This window comes from Solanum lycopersicum, chromosome 7, assembly GCF_036512215.1.
Source record: "Solanum lycopersicum chromosome 7, SLM_r2.1".
Taxonomy (NCBI): domain Eukaryota; kingdom Viridiplantae; phylum Streptophyta; class Magnoliopsida; order Solanales; family Solanaceae; genus Solanum; species Solanum lycopersicum.
Genome location: NC_090806.1, coordinates 10519628 through 10533837, shown reverse-complemented (window position 1 = coordinate 10533837; position 14210 = coordinate 10519628). Strand labels below are relative to the sequence as shown.

At 36.1% G+C, this 14210-nt stretch overlaps 1 non-coding gene across 1 annotated transcript; it reads left to right on the top strand.

The window, feature by feature from the left end:
- Nucleotides 1-9295: 9295 nt before the first annotated feature.
- On the top strand, nt 9296-13063 carry LOC104648195 (uncharacterized). The gene is made up of 3 exons (XR_011210594.1): nt 9296-9687; nt 11162-11329; nt 12340-13063. It is a non-coding gene; the product is annotated as an uncharacterized protein (transcript).
- Nucleotides 13064-14210: the final 1147 nt, after the last annotated feature.

Below are 14210 nucleotides of genomic sequence, written 5' to 3'. Positions count from 1 at the left end.
CTCACCATGCACTAACGCCTATCCTTTTCAATTGCTCACCGAGGTGCTAACAATTTCGGTATTGCAACTAGTGTCCTCGCTTTAGAACAAAATCCTCATTTTTCACACAATGATTTCAGTTTGAGTATAAGGATTACATTTCAACACTCGCTCTCAGAACAAAGTCACACTCATTCATACCTATTGCCATAAGCTTGCCCTTATTTTCACTGCCTTAAGTTCGCTATACAACCCTTAGGATCACGATAGGACTTTGTTAGCTTGTAACGTAGGCTCGGAGTCAGGTAAGGTATATTTAGGTATACTTTAGTGACTTTTTGCCCTCCTTGACATGTCGGCTAAACCTTCCGCTCTATATCAATTTATCTCGCCCAGCTTCTCCTATTCTTTCACCTTGCTGTTTCCCTTCTTTCTTCATTTGTGTAAGTGACTCGTTTCTTTTCTTGTTTATAATTCTTGAATATTTCCCTCTTTTTTTTTTCAATGAGTTCTTGAGTCACTTTACTTTTGTTCTTTCTCTCCCTTTGTTCTTTCAACCCCACTTTCCAGAGCATTCCTCAAAACAACCACCCTCAACTCATGGCTTTGCCATGAGTCAAGGTACACAATACCCAAAATCGGGTCAGGGCCATAACGAAGGTAGTTTATACATTAGCCACCCTAAACTTATGCTTTTGGCATAAGTTGAGGTGCACATGTCCAAGGAGGGACCAGGGCCAACATATTGTTCCCAGAAAAGATTAGTTGGGGTGAAAAAGAAAGGTCTAATTTTAAGCTCAAATTCTTTGGATCAACGAAGGATAACTTTCATTTGGTTTCTTTTATTTAGGCTAGAAATGGGCTATATTGAATAAGGGCCTATGATCCTTTCCAAATTGTATGTTACAACTTACTTTTAGCAGGACTAACCAGGCAAGTTCTAGCTCAGTATCAGTAGTGGACTATTCAACTTTCCTCACACTCACTTGACATCTCATCGCTATACCAGATTATCAGACACCTAGTTCGACTTGAAGGTTTAGGGTGGTGCAATGGTGTAACTCTATTTCGTGTTTAGATCCACATAATTATCAGTTACTACGCCTTTTCATGCAACCTTTTCCAGTTTTATCGGGATATCATTTCAGCCATCATGCTTCAGAGTTAAACTATGTACAAAAGATATAACGTGCCGGTTCAACAGAAAAAGTAATCAGTCTTTTGGGGAAAAAGAACACAGGCGAGAAAACCCCAAAAGAGGATAGTGAGTTGGGCTACTTAGACTTCACCCTAACACTCACTTTCCAGTTACCCCACCCCCAACAAAAAAGCATGCAATTGTCCCCAATGCATAAAAAAATCTAAAGATTAGAGGGGTAGGTGAAGCAAACCTGTGGCGCATAGCGCCGTCGATCAACAAGCTGGTGGGTCTGGTTCCCAGAACCCACATCCTCTGCAATCTGGACACCCTCAGTGATGTCCTCAGCAACAACTGCACCCTCAGTAGTGCCTCCTGCTGTCTCTACAGTGCGGGAGCTAGACGCCCCAGCCGCTATCTGTGATGCTCTGATCTGGTGGGCCTCCGCCTCAGCAAGTGAGGCTCTCCTCGCGGCCTCCATCTCTCGGCGCTCCTTCTTTCTTGCTCGCGCCTCATCCTCTGATCAACCCCTCCGCCTCTTGGCACTCTCTCTCGAGGAAGATGGGGGAACGTCTGGAGTAGAAAACAGAGCCGCCAATACCGTATCCTCAGCAGGCTCGACAGACTCTGACACTCTTGTCGCTAGGATCGTGTCGATGTCTGCACGAAGACTGGCGACTGCAGCCTGGAGAGTCGACACATCTACCGGAGGGGCTGGTCGAGCTAATACTCTCAATTCAAAGGCATCGAGGCACTGGTTAACCTCAGCAATCTTCCGCTGCGTCTGCCTCTCCATACGCGCCTCAGACTCAGCAATAGACTTCTGCATCCATGGCTGGATATGATGCAGAAGAGTGGCCATTTGTGCCTCCAGTTTTTGAACTCGGGCAAGCGGGGCCGGTGTCGGTAGAGGGGCTGTGCTGCTACCCGGGATAGACTCGACCGGGGTAGTGTCCGTGGATGGCTGTGTAGCTGTGCGAGCCTGGGCCACCATATCCGCAAGGTCATCAGATAGTGGTGGCAGCTCTGGACGGGGCCCTCGACATGGGGCCAACTCATTGGCCTCGTCTCTGATGAGGCGAACGTCAATGGTACTCGGCGGGGTCCTCAACTGATCTATGTGTCATACGGGCACACCTGCAGACCTTCAAAGGGCAAAGATCATGCACGGAAAGGGGTAGGTGGTGGTGACCTTAAATTCCCTCTCGTGCATGACTGTCTGGAGAAGCCATGCATAGTCCACCTCGAAGCCGGCTATCCTCGCCGCCATCAGCACTGCTCGATCCCAGGTGACTATGTTATCAGCAGCTGTGGGGGAAAGGCAGTGACGCACGAGCAACCATAAGAACTTGGCGACGAACATGAGGTTGGCCTTCTTGATGGCCCCCTTCGGCTCGGTGACCCAATCTGCACCCTCTCCGTCGACTGATAAGTGTAGGGCCATCCACCGCTTGGTGGTCTCCCTTAGTGCTGGCTCTCGCAGGAACTGTCCATCCTTCACTACCTGCCAGCGGTAGTCAAACTCGGTAGTGATGGGGGTCCGAGTAGCATCTGCACTCTCGCCGTATAGGAACCGGCGGATGGCGGGCAGGGAAATGTCAACCTGCACGCCCCGGACTAGAACCTGCTCCAATGGGGCCTGTTTCGCCGGAGCAGCCCGCCTGTCGATCTGTGATCGGAGAGTCGCTACGTAGGACACGTAGAACTCTCGGACCATCTCCTCACTATATCGTCCTAAGGGACGGGCTGTCCACTCTAGGCGATGCCTGGTGAATATGTTGTGGATCTCCGGCATCGAGGGGAGACTCCCTGTAAGTACCCGCCGCTCCAGGGTGAGTGTTTGAGTCATTACTCCTTTATCGGTTAAGAACTTCGCGTCGGAGTAAACCTGAAACTGGCCTTCAACGCACCACCGGTTTGGCTGGTCAGAGGCTGGGGTGGGGACCGGGGCTGGTGCGCCGGATGTGGAGTCTGAACTGTCAGCCTCATCAGACGAGGCCGACGCTGCAGCAGTGGCGGGTGCGGGAACCTCAGCAGATCCTGAAGCTTCCTCGGACCAGGATGCTCCCAAGGAGCCAGATGCTCCTTCCTCGTTTTTGGCCGACCCAGAGGGTGTGCCGGTCAGTGTGCGCTCCTCATCAGACTGGGAGGCAGTGACTACGCCGGACGCCACCGTCTTGGGTGTGGCTCTGGGGCACGTGTAGCACGGGAAGGAGCGGAGGTGCCTGGGGGCATGTATTCAGGGTCACGCTCATCATCAGACCTGATGATCAAGCGTGCAGACGGGGCGACAGACTTAGATCGCCCGCGTGCATAAGTGCGGTCTTGCTTGGGTGCCATAGTCGATAGTACCTGTAAAGGGGAAATGTTAGTATGAGTAGTGGCAATCAAATCAGGCAAGATCATATGACATAAAACTTTAAAAAAATGTGTTAGTAATATTGAAACTGTACCACACGACGGGACCTATGACGGCTCGTCGTGACTATGACGGGCCGTCATGAGGTCCGTCTTTGATACGCTCAAACTTACTTCTCAAATGAGAAGTAAAGCGGTCGCGTCAAGTAAATAACCCAACTGGTGAGGTTGGGATCGTTCCCCCGAGGAAAATAGTCTAGACTTAACCCCAACTTGTATTTACTATTGTTTGGTTGATGACTTTCTTAAAAAGTAAAAGCATAAAAGGGGGGTTTTGTACTTCCTAATAAAATAAAAATAACTAACGAACTTGACAGAGACACTTAACAGCTTTTAATGTTGAGTTTTAATCAAGTAATCAAAGTAACTAGGGTTTACGTGTTCCCCACAGGTTCATAACTTGATAATTCTAGCTATAACAATTATTTCCTAGTATCTTGCATGCAAAGTGATAAGTTATGTATTTCTAAATCCTTGGTCCGGCATCTAGAAAATCTCACTCCGCACCTTGGTCCGGCTACGTGTGTTGCTTTCCTAACCCTTATCCTTACCTCATATTAAGCATCATATTCGATATTTGACTCAGTTATTACCTCGTACCAATCAATACTAGCCTATTAGATAGTATACACTAAATCTATGTTAATAATTCTTTTCCTATTATCTACCTCCTTGGTCCGGCAAGTAGCATTAAGGCGAGTTCTAACGTTGATCATCCGTTAAAAAGACTTCTAAGCGAAAGAATTATTAATACATGCAAGACACTATTCTAGAATTGTTATTTTAGCTAGGGTTTATCTCATTATTTGCCTATGGTTCCAACAACCCTAGTTATAGAGTTTAGTTCCTCATATCCATAATCACAATATTCAAATATATTAAACAAGAAGTCATGTACTTACTTTGATGAGAAAGAATAAAGTCTGAAAATTTGCTTGATTAATCAACAAGAGTTACTTGTAAGAATCTCCAACAATCAAAAGCTTAGAAAAACAAAGTCTAATAATATGATGTTTAATCTCCAAGAGTCTAACCTCAAAAACGAGGTTTTTTGAACTATTTATAAAAAAATAAAAACCTAATTAAACAAGGATTCTAATTACTGGAAATCTGCCAAAACGCGGCTGGGTCGACGGACCATGCGACGGAACGTCGTGGTCATGACGGACCGTCGTGGGCTCCGTCGCCCCATACTTGGGTGCAATTCTTCTGCTGCTTTCTTCATTCCCCTCGACGGCAAGTGTGACGGACCGTCACAGGCACGACGGTCCGTCGAGGGTCTTCGTTACAAAATACTTCAACTTTTGGACTGTTGTGCATATAACGGTCCGTCACACTTGCCGTCGAGGGGAATGAAGAAAGCAGCAGAAGGATTGCACCAAGTATGGGACGACGGAGTCCACGACGGTCCGTCATGACCACGATGGTCCGTCGACCCAGCCGCGTTTTGGCAGATTTCCAGTAATTAGAATCCTTGTTTAATTAGGTTTTTATTTTTTTATAAATAGTTCGAAAAACCTCGTTTTTGAGGTTAGACTCTGTGAGATTAAACATCATATTGTTAGACTTTGTGTCTTGAGTGTTTGATTGTTAAAGATTCTTACAAGTGATTTTTGGTGATTAATCAAGAAAATTTTTGAACTTTATTCTTTCTCATTGAAGTAAGTACATGAATTCTTGTTTAACATATTTGAATATTGTGTTTATGGCTATGAGGAACTAAACTCCATAACTAGGGTTGTGGGAACCATAGGCAAATAATGAGATAAACCCTAGCTAAAATAACAATTCTAGAATCGTGTCTTGCATGTATTAATAATTCTTTCACTTAGAAGTCTTTTTAACGGATGATCAACGTTAGAACTCGCCTTAATGCTACTTGCCGGACCAAGGAGGTAGATAATAGCAAAAGAATTATTAACATAGATTTAGTGTATACTATCTAATAGGCTAGTATTGATTGGTACGAGGTAATAACTTAGTCAAATATCGAATACGATGCTTAATATGAGGTAAGGATAAGGGTTAGGAAAGCAACACACGTAGCCGGACCAAGGTGCGGAGTGAGATTTTCTAGATGTCGGACCAAGGATTTAGAAATACATAACTTATCACTTTGCATGCAAGATACTAGGAAAGAATTGTTATAGTTAGAATTATCAAGTTACGAACCTGTGGGGAACACGTAAACCCTAGTTACTTTGATTACTTGATTAAAACTCAACATTAAAAGCTGTTAAGTGTCTCTTTCAAGATTGTTAGTTATTTTTGGTCATTAGGAAATACAAACCCCCATTTTATGCTTTTACTTTCTAAGGAAGTCATCAACCGAACAATAGTAATAACAAGTTGAAGTTAAGTCTAGACTATTTTCCTCGTGGGAACAATCCCAACCTCACTAGTTGGGTTATTTACTTGACACGACCGCTTTACTTCTCATTTGAGAAGTAAGTTTGAGCGTATCACTATTCACCACGATTTTGTAAGAATTCTTGAATCTCAAATTGTTTTGGCAGCAGGTGTATGTTTTGTACTTAAGGCAGACGGAAAAGGATGGGAGTGTGAGGAGGGTTTTGATTTTGGGGGCGACTAGGGTTTACAGATAAGAATGAAAGATGGAAAGGAGTTGGTGCAACTAGTGAGAAAAATTAGCTTCTTTAAAAATTATTATTGGATTTTTAATTTTTAATTTCTCACCTATAGTTAAAAAATGATGTGGATTCTATGCGCACTACTAGGATCGAAAATAAGCAGGTGTAAATGCGGAAGCTAGCAATGCAAACTTCGAAAGACCACGAGTAAGAAGACAACGAGAAATATATAAAAATACACAAATATTTAACGTGGTTCGGTCAATCGACCTACGTCCACAAAGGAGATGAGCAATCCACTATAAATATGAGAGTACAAAATACAAAGGGAAACAACTTCAAGTGATAACATATCAAGTTTGTAACCATAAATTCTCCCCCTAACCAAAACTCTCAAATCCTGTAAGACTACATTATGAATGTTGATTAAGTTAGAAGGAACATTCCTCTATCTATAGAGTCCTAGACATTTTCCTACTAGAAAAATGATTAATCAATCCAAAACCTTTTACTAAAAGGAAAACCTATTTATGGTAAGAATTTAAGAAAACTAAAATTCAACAAATCTCCCCCATGGCCTGAATTTCTGACAAAATGAATTTGTCCACCTTTTTTACTTAATCTTCAACAACTTTCTTCTCCTCTCCATAATCTCCTTTGCAAAATTTATGTCTCAACACGGAGAACCTCTCTGAAATAATTTCTCCAACAAAATCTTCATTACTGTCAAAAAGGTTGCGGCTAGAACTACACCCGTCAAGATGAACACCTCCTTCTGACCTGGTTAGATCATCGATTATCGAACCACTAAATCTGACTCCATCATTGAATTTGGCTCTGATACCACTTTTTAGGACCGAAAATAAGCAGGTGTAAACGCGGAAGCTAGCAAAACAAAACTCGAAAGACCACGAGTAAGAAGACAATGAGAAATATTTCAAAAGTCACAAAGATTTAACGTGGTTCAGTCAATCGACCTACGTCCACAAAGGAGATGAGCAATCCACTATAAATATGAGAGTACAAAATACAGAGATAAACAACTTCAACCAATTCACTCAAACTACATGGGAGAATCATACAAGTGATAACGTATTAAGCTTGTGACCCACAAATTCTCCCCCTAACCAAAACTCTCAAAGCCCTTAAGACTACATTGTGAATGTTGATTAAGTTAGAAGGAACATTCCTCTATTTATAGAGTCCTAAACTTTTTCCTATCAGCAAAAGGATTAGTCAATCTAAAATCATTTCCTAAAAGGAAAACCTATTTATGGTAATAAATTTAGGGCAAATAAAACCCAACAAATATCCCCTTGGCCTGAATTTATGACAAAATAAATTTGTCCACCTTCTTTACTTAATCTTCAACAACTTGCTTCTCCTTTCCATAACCTCTTTTGCAAAATTTATGTCTCAACACACAGAACCTCTTCGAAATAATTTCTCCAACAAAATCTTCATTACTGTCACAAAGGTTGCGGCTAAAACTACACTCGTCAAGATGCATTCCTCCTTCTAACCTGGTTCAATCATCGATTATCGAACCACTAAACCTGACTCCATCATTGAATTTGATTATGATACCACTTGTTAGGACAAAAAATAAACAGATGTAAATGTGAAATCTAGCAAGAAAAATCTCGAAAGACCACGAGTAAAGAAGACAACGAGAAATATATCAAAATACACAAAGATTTAACGTGGTTCGGTCAATCGACCTACGTCCACAAAATAGATGAGCAATCCACTATAACTATGAGAATAGAAAATACAGAGGAAAACAACTTCAACCAATTCACTTGGAATAAATGGGAGGTTCACGCAAGTAATAACGTATCAAGCTTGTGACCATAAATTCTCCCCCTAACAAAAACTCTCAAATCCTTTAAGACTGCATTATGGATTTTAGGGCAAATAAAATCCAACACGTACTTGGGTGTATTACACGCACCATCTCCAAATGGAAAAAGGGTTAAAAAATTTGTGTTCCATTAAGTACAAGTGTTCACTCGACAAAGTTATAAGTAAATGAGTTCACTTTACAATCTGATACAAGAATAAGGGTCTATCAGACCATTTTTTCATTGAAGATTAAGGGAGAGACAGGAGAAGACTATGCTACTTTGGACTCAAACAAAATGACGTCTTATCTGAATTGTATATTATGATTATTCTCAAATTGTAAAATGCAATTATATGTAACTTGAGAATTATTTAGAATCTCAGAAATGTAATAAAATTATTGAGATCCAATTTTAGCTACATTAAAAATTCTTGTAATTAATAATGGTTGTAGCAATAATTTTTCTAGCAATGATATTCGTAGTTATGACTAAATCTGTATGTAATTATAAAAATAAGGCGATATATTTTCACTTTTCATTGAAAAAAGAATAGCTACAAATTGTGTGTCATGGCAAAAGTTTGAATTCTTAGCTTTGTGAAAAAATATTTGTGCAAATACTTTAATTCTATAGCTATAAATTATCTAATTTGTAGCTAAATACTAGTATCATTGCCTCAAAATTAAAAATATAAAATAACAACAAATTTGAATTTTTTTCATAGCAAATAAATCAAGACATTTGTCACAAAAAAATATATCGTGTCTACCACGTAAAAATTTCTATAGATTTAATATATTATGGCAAAAGTGTAAACATATTTGCTATAAGTATATCTTCTGTAACAAGAACATTTAGGTATTATAGTTACAACACAAATTTTTAGTAGTTATAAGTATTGGTCCCTAACATTTAGGTATTATAGTTACAACACAAATTTTTAGTAGTTATAAGTATTGGTCCCTTAGCCACATAAAAGTTTGTAGCTAACTTTTAATCACCCTACATCTTGCCACGAATGCTGTGAAAATATATTTTATCACTAAAGCGTTAGCTACAAAAAACTTAGATTTAGCTACAACATATTTTGTAGCTTTAAGTGCATTTTCTTATAGTGATAGCCATCCATAAGTGTCATCACCTACCACCATTACTTTGGACTGTTTTAATTAATTGTCATTACAATTACTAACTGATTTTTTAATAAATTTAAAAACCCAGAATCTTCAGACTCATAAACTTTAAAAACTCAGAATCTTCTAATCTCAGAACGTGAACTTTCCTCCCTAATTTATTAGTATTCTTCCAACAAATTTGTGTATATTTATTAAAAGAGAGTAGTAACACTTTCTTTCTATTATATTAAATCTCCCTCCCTCTCTCACACACATTGGACAATAGACATACAGCTGTCAAGATGAATAATTAAACGTTTTTATGTAATTAATCAATTAATTAGTGGAAGATTGCTTTGTTGTTTCTCCAAGAAAAAGGTGTAAAAGATGATATTCTAATTAAGATGTAAAATATCATCTATTGTTTCATTCAAGTTCAACATACACACCCTTTCTTTACTTCTCTAATTTTCTCCATATTTTTTTTCGTCACAAAAACAAAAAGGAGAGGTGCAAATCATCAATTGATAACAAAAATTAAAAACAATCCATCTTTCAATGAAAGAATTGCTTGGATCTTATCACACTTCAAATTTCAGGTAACTCAATTCTTCTTCTTTTTTATTTAATATAATAATTGATTTCTTCCACAAATTAATGAGAATATGTAATACTCATTTAGCTTCATATATTGGTATGAAATATTGTTCCTTTTTTTGTTTTCTCAATGCAATTATTTCTACATTTTTGTTTGTCATCTCATGAATCTAGTATTCTTTTTATTATTTTCAATATACATTTTGAATAATTTGAAAAGTCTTGTAAATCTTTTAAATATGAATCGATGATATTATTGCACAAAAAGAAAACAAAGAATTTTAGCTTTGGATGTGATGGCTATGAGTGTATGAGTGTAATTTTATTTTTTTGATATATTTTGGCATCTTTTGCGTCATATACAAGTTTTATCCAATGCTTTTATTTTGAAGACTAATAAAAGCTTTTTTTAGTTTCTATATCAATAGTTTCCCCATTATTTCAAATTTATTATAACGTGATTGATGCCAATTAAGGGAAAAGACAAAAACACCATCTAAATGTATGACGGATGGGAAGTATTTCTACATTTTTAATTAAAATTTTCAATTTTTAATTTTGACAATAATGTCTTCTTTAGTATCCAACTCTTAATTACCTCCAAAAATTTTTAATAAATTTAAAATTAATTGAACATTAAGAAAATATCAAACATCAAATAGATAAAATAAGATTCAACCAAGTATACGAGAAAAGGCATCCAAGTATGCACTAGGAAAAAAGATGATTAACTTTATATTGGATACTAATTAATTGGTGTTATTTTTAGATGAGATTCTTGCAGCAATTTTTGACTTGATCTTTTGAAAGACATACATATTGTTTACCACATAAAGTAATAAATCTTTGAACCACTTGATATGGTATAAATTTCAAAGGCAAGCTAATAAGGATTTTTTTAAAATTAAAAATGTGGAAATGGGAATAAACAATAATATTATTTACAATGATTAAAAAAAAAAGATAAAAAAAATTAGAAGTGACAATGGTGGAACAATATTCGGCCCAGTGGAGTATTTAAGATATTCTACTACTACATACATTTTCTAATTAGATTTTTTTCCCCTTAATAAATAGTAATTGTAGTGTCTGGTCTTTAACTGACATGCTAATTTCGTGATATACTCTTCACTTCTCATCAATAACCTGTATCAGATAACTTTATTCATCGAAAATAGAATTGATATATAAGATTCCACTCATTCTAAAAGTCTCTTACTATAAGTAAGTGTTCCATATAAACAAGTTTAGTATGGGTGGTGTGGTGGCTTGAGATACAAGGAAAACATCATCATCATCATATACAAATAAGGTTCATACTCTTGATATTCATATCGCTATAATATATGAAGATGTACGATGGTCTTATTACTATTTTACCCTTAATATCATTTGTAATTTTCAAAATACTCTTTTTGAAACAAAACTCTTATTGACATTCATTTCTCTTAATTTGAATAATATTGTATATTGCAGGAATGGCAACAAGACTCTTATATGCCAAAAATCCAATAGCTAGTAATTTCCCAAACAATTCATACAAAATTGGCAAAATTCAAAATGGATAGAATTATTGAATTGAAGAGAAGTACAGAATCCATAAAGAGGACAATGATGATGCATGAGGATATTTTCAAACAACAGGTACACATATTTATGCATACATTTACTTCTCGTTCAATTTATTTGATACAGATATTTATGCATACATTTACTTCTCGTTCAATTTATTTGATACAGTTTAATTTTACCTTGACGTTTAAGAAATCAGAATGAAAGAATCTTAAAATTTGTTTTGTCAAACAAGTCATAATATTTGTATGACTATTGAAACTTGTGATCTAACATTAACATAACATTTATATTGTTGTAAAATATTCTTATTAACATGATATATAATGAAACAGACTAATAAAGAAATTTATGCCTTATTAAAATGATATACAAATGTTTCATTTTCTAAAACAGCCTAATAAGGAATTTATGCCCAACAAAATTAAGTGGAGGGAGCATTTATTTAAATTGATGTACTTCATTTTTATATTCATTCCCTAATTGGTCCATTAGTGTACCCCTAAGATTAAGGATATATAGAAAGTAGTCTGAGTATTTAATTATTGTAATCCAGTTTGTGACAGATCAAAATCACATGCTTCACAATTTGTCTAGTCAATGACAACCTAATTAATTTCACTTTTTTATGATTAGCTTAACTGCGCATGGATCTATAGAAAGGAAAAGTTGACCAAGTAAAAACAAATGGATTTATACTTAATGATCTTTATCAATATTTAATTAGCGATAATAGTATAATCGCTGTTAATACGTACTTCAATACAATTAACACTTTTTATAATTAAGTGTTCTTAAAGTCATTGGATTCAATGACGATTAACTAATGCTTGTAAAAATTATAGCACTCTTTGTTAATATGTATATTTATTACCGTCGAAAGTTATTTTTTGCTATATTGACAAATAGTATAAATGATCTTTACATTATATGTGTAATTCAACTTGTTCGAGCATGTTTTTTTCTTTTAGGTTGCCATTTAGTTAATGACTTATTATATGAAGTTACCTACAATTATTGTCAATGAAGTAGTATGATTCTCTAATACTGACTGTCAGTGCATATAACTTAAACTTTGATAGGTAAAAGAGCTCCACAAACTATACCATCTTCAAAGGAAACTGATGCTGGATGTGAAGAATGAGATGTCAAAGATAGAGGATGCAAGACACAAATCCATGATCAACAACATGTCTACTTGGCATGAACCTAGAAGAGAAATAGAGTTTAATGGTGTTAATGTTTATGGTTTAGGAGATGATCAACAAAGAGAAACAAGTGGTAGTTGCTCAGGTGAGAACTCAAAAACAATATTAATACCAATTAGAGGATTGAATATTGAAATGGAAGAAAGAAGTTCAACTAGTAATTATGAGGATGAGAAGATGAAAAATAGTAATACTCATAGATGTGATGAGGAAACAAATGTGGAGCTAACACTAAGTATTGGACCTAGCAATAGTAAAAAAAGATTGAAAAGTCATAATAAAGAAAAGGAGATAAGTTTTTCTACTTCAACAAAGTTTGAAGATTGTGGTGATGCTACTTCAAGTGTTATATTCAACAAAGAAAGTGCCCCTCAAGCTTATTGGTTTTCCCAAGATCTTAGTTTAAATAGGAGATCATAGGTTGTATTAACTTCAATTTCATTCTTTTGTAGTTATTATATGGAAGGCTAGTTTGTAATTCCTTTCAAAATCTTCAATGTGCTTTTTTTTTTTTTTTGTCAATTTTCATACTTGTATATTTTCACTTTTTTGTGTGTCAATATTTTCATAATAAATAGGTTAGAATATTGTCACACAAGTGGTTGAAAAGTTGTTTGAGAAAGATCTTCAATACTATCATGGCAATTCAAAATGAACTTCTTCAATGTCAACAATAGTACTAGATTTCTAAAAGAGAAAACAAACAAAATCAAGCTTTGAAGTTGGAAGCTAAATAAATAAAATTGTTGTGAAGGTCGAACTAGAGTGTAGAAAAGGAAATTCACTCATAAACAAATTTAGACTAAGTGAAGCAAAATTAGGTATTAAATGATACTAAATACATAATTATGCAACAATATGGATCGAAGTGCAACTTATTTTCATTTGCACTTGGATAATATATATGAAGGCAATTAAGGTCAATGGACATCTTATAAAAACCACTTTTGAGAACTCAATAGAGGTAGTTCATCATTTGAGAATAACATTGCAAATATTTATAAACATAATTTAATTATTTAAAGAGTGAATGAAATTTGTCAAATTGTACATCCAAACAAAATGCCATAACATAGATAGTTGAACAATGATAACTTATCAAATAAATACTTGAATATACATACACTAATAAAGTTGAATAAATAACCTATCACAAAAGAAACTTGCAGTTTGTCACTTTCTAAATGAAAACTACCACTTGCTTAATGAATAATATGCCGTCTTACGATTAGTAAGTTCTATTTCTCGATCGGACTAGCTTATACACCCATATTATCTCAAAAAATGCAGGAACATGATACTGCATCCACCAAGAAAGACTATATAATCTGGACATGTTTGTTCACTCTAAGGATTGCAACGTTTAGAAGGTGTTTGGTTAGGATGTATAAGAATAGTGTTAGATATGATGTATAAGTAATATAGTTGTTAGTTCTGCATGAATTGGTTATGTTAGGATTATTTTTTGTGTACTATTTTGATTTGGTGGATTAAAAATAACATAAATTATATAATTTCTAAACAAATTACCTGTTTACAAAATATCATTCACAAATAACATAGAAATGATGTTGAAAAGGTTTTGAGGAACAATTATCTTAAACCATGCTAATGCACGCATTAAACTAAGCTTAATGACACCGTTAATACCATGATTTCCTATATATTAGTTATACATAGCTGTAAATAAATTAGTCAATTCACGCACTATGGTCTATGTTATTCCCAAAAATGCACACACAAGT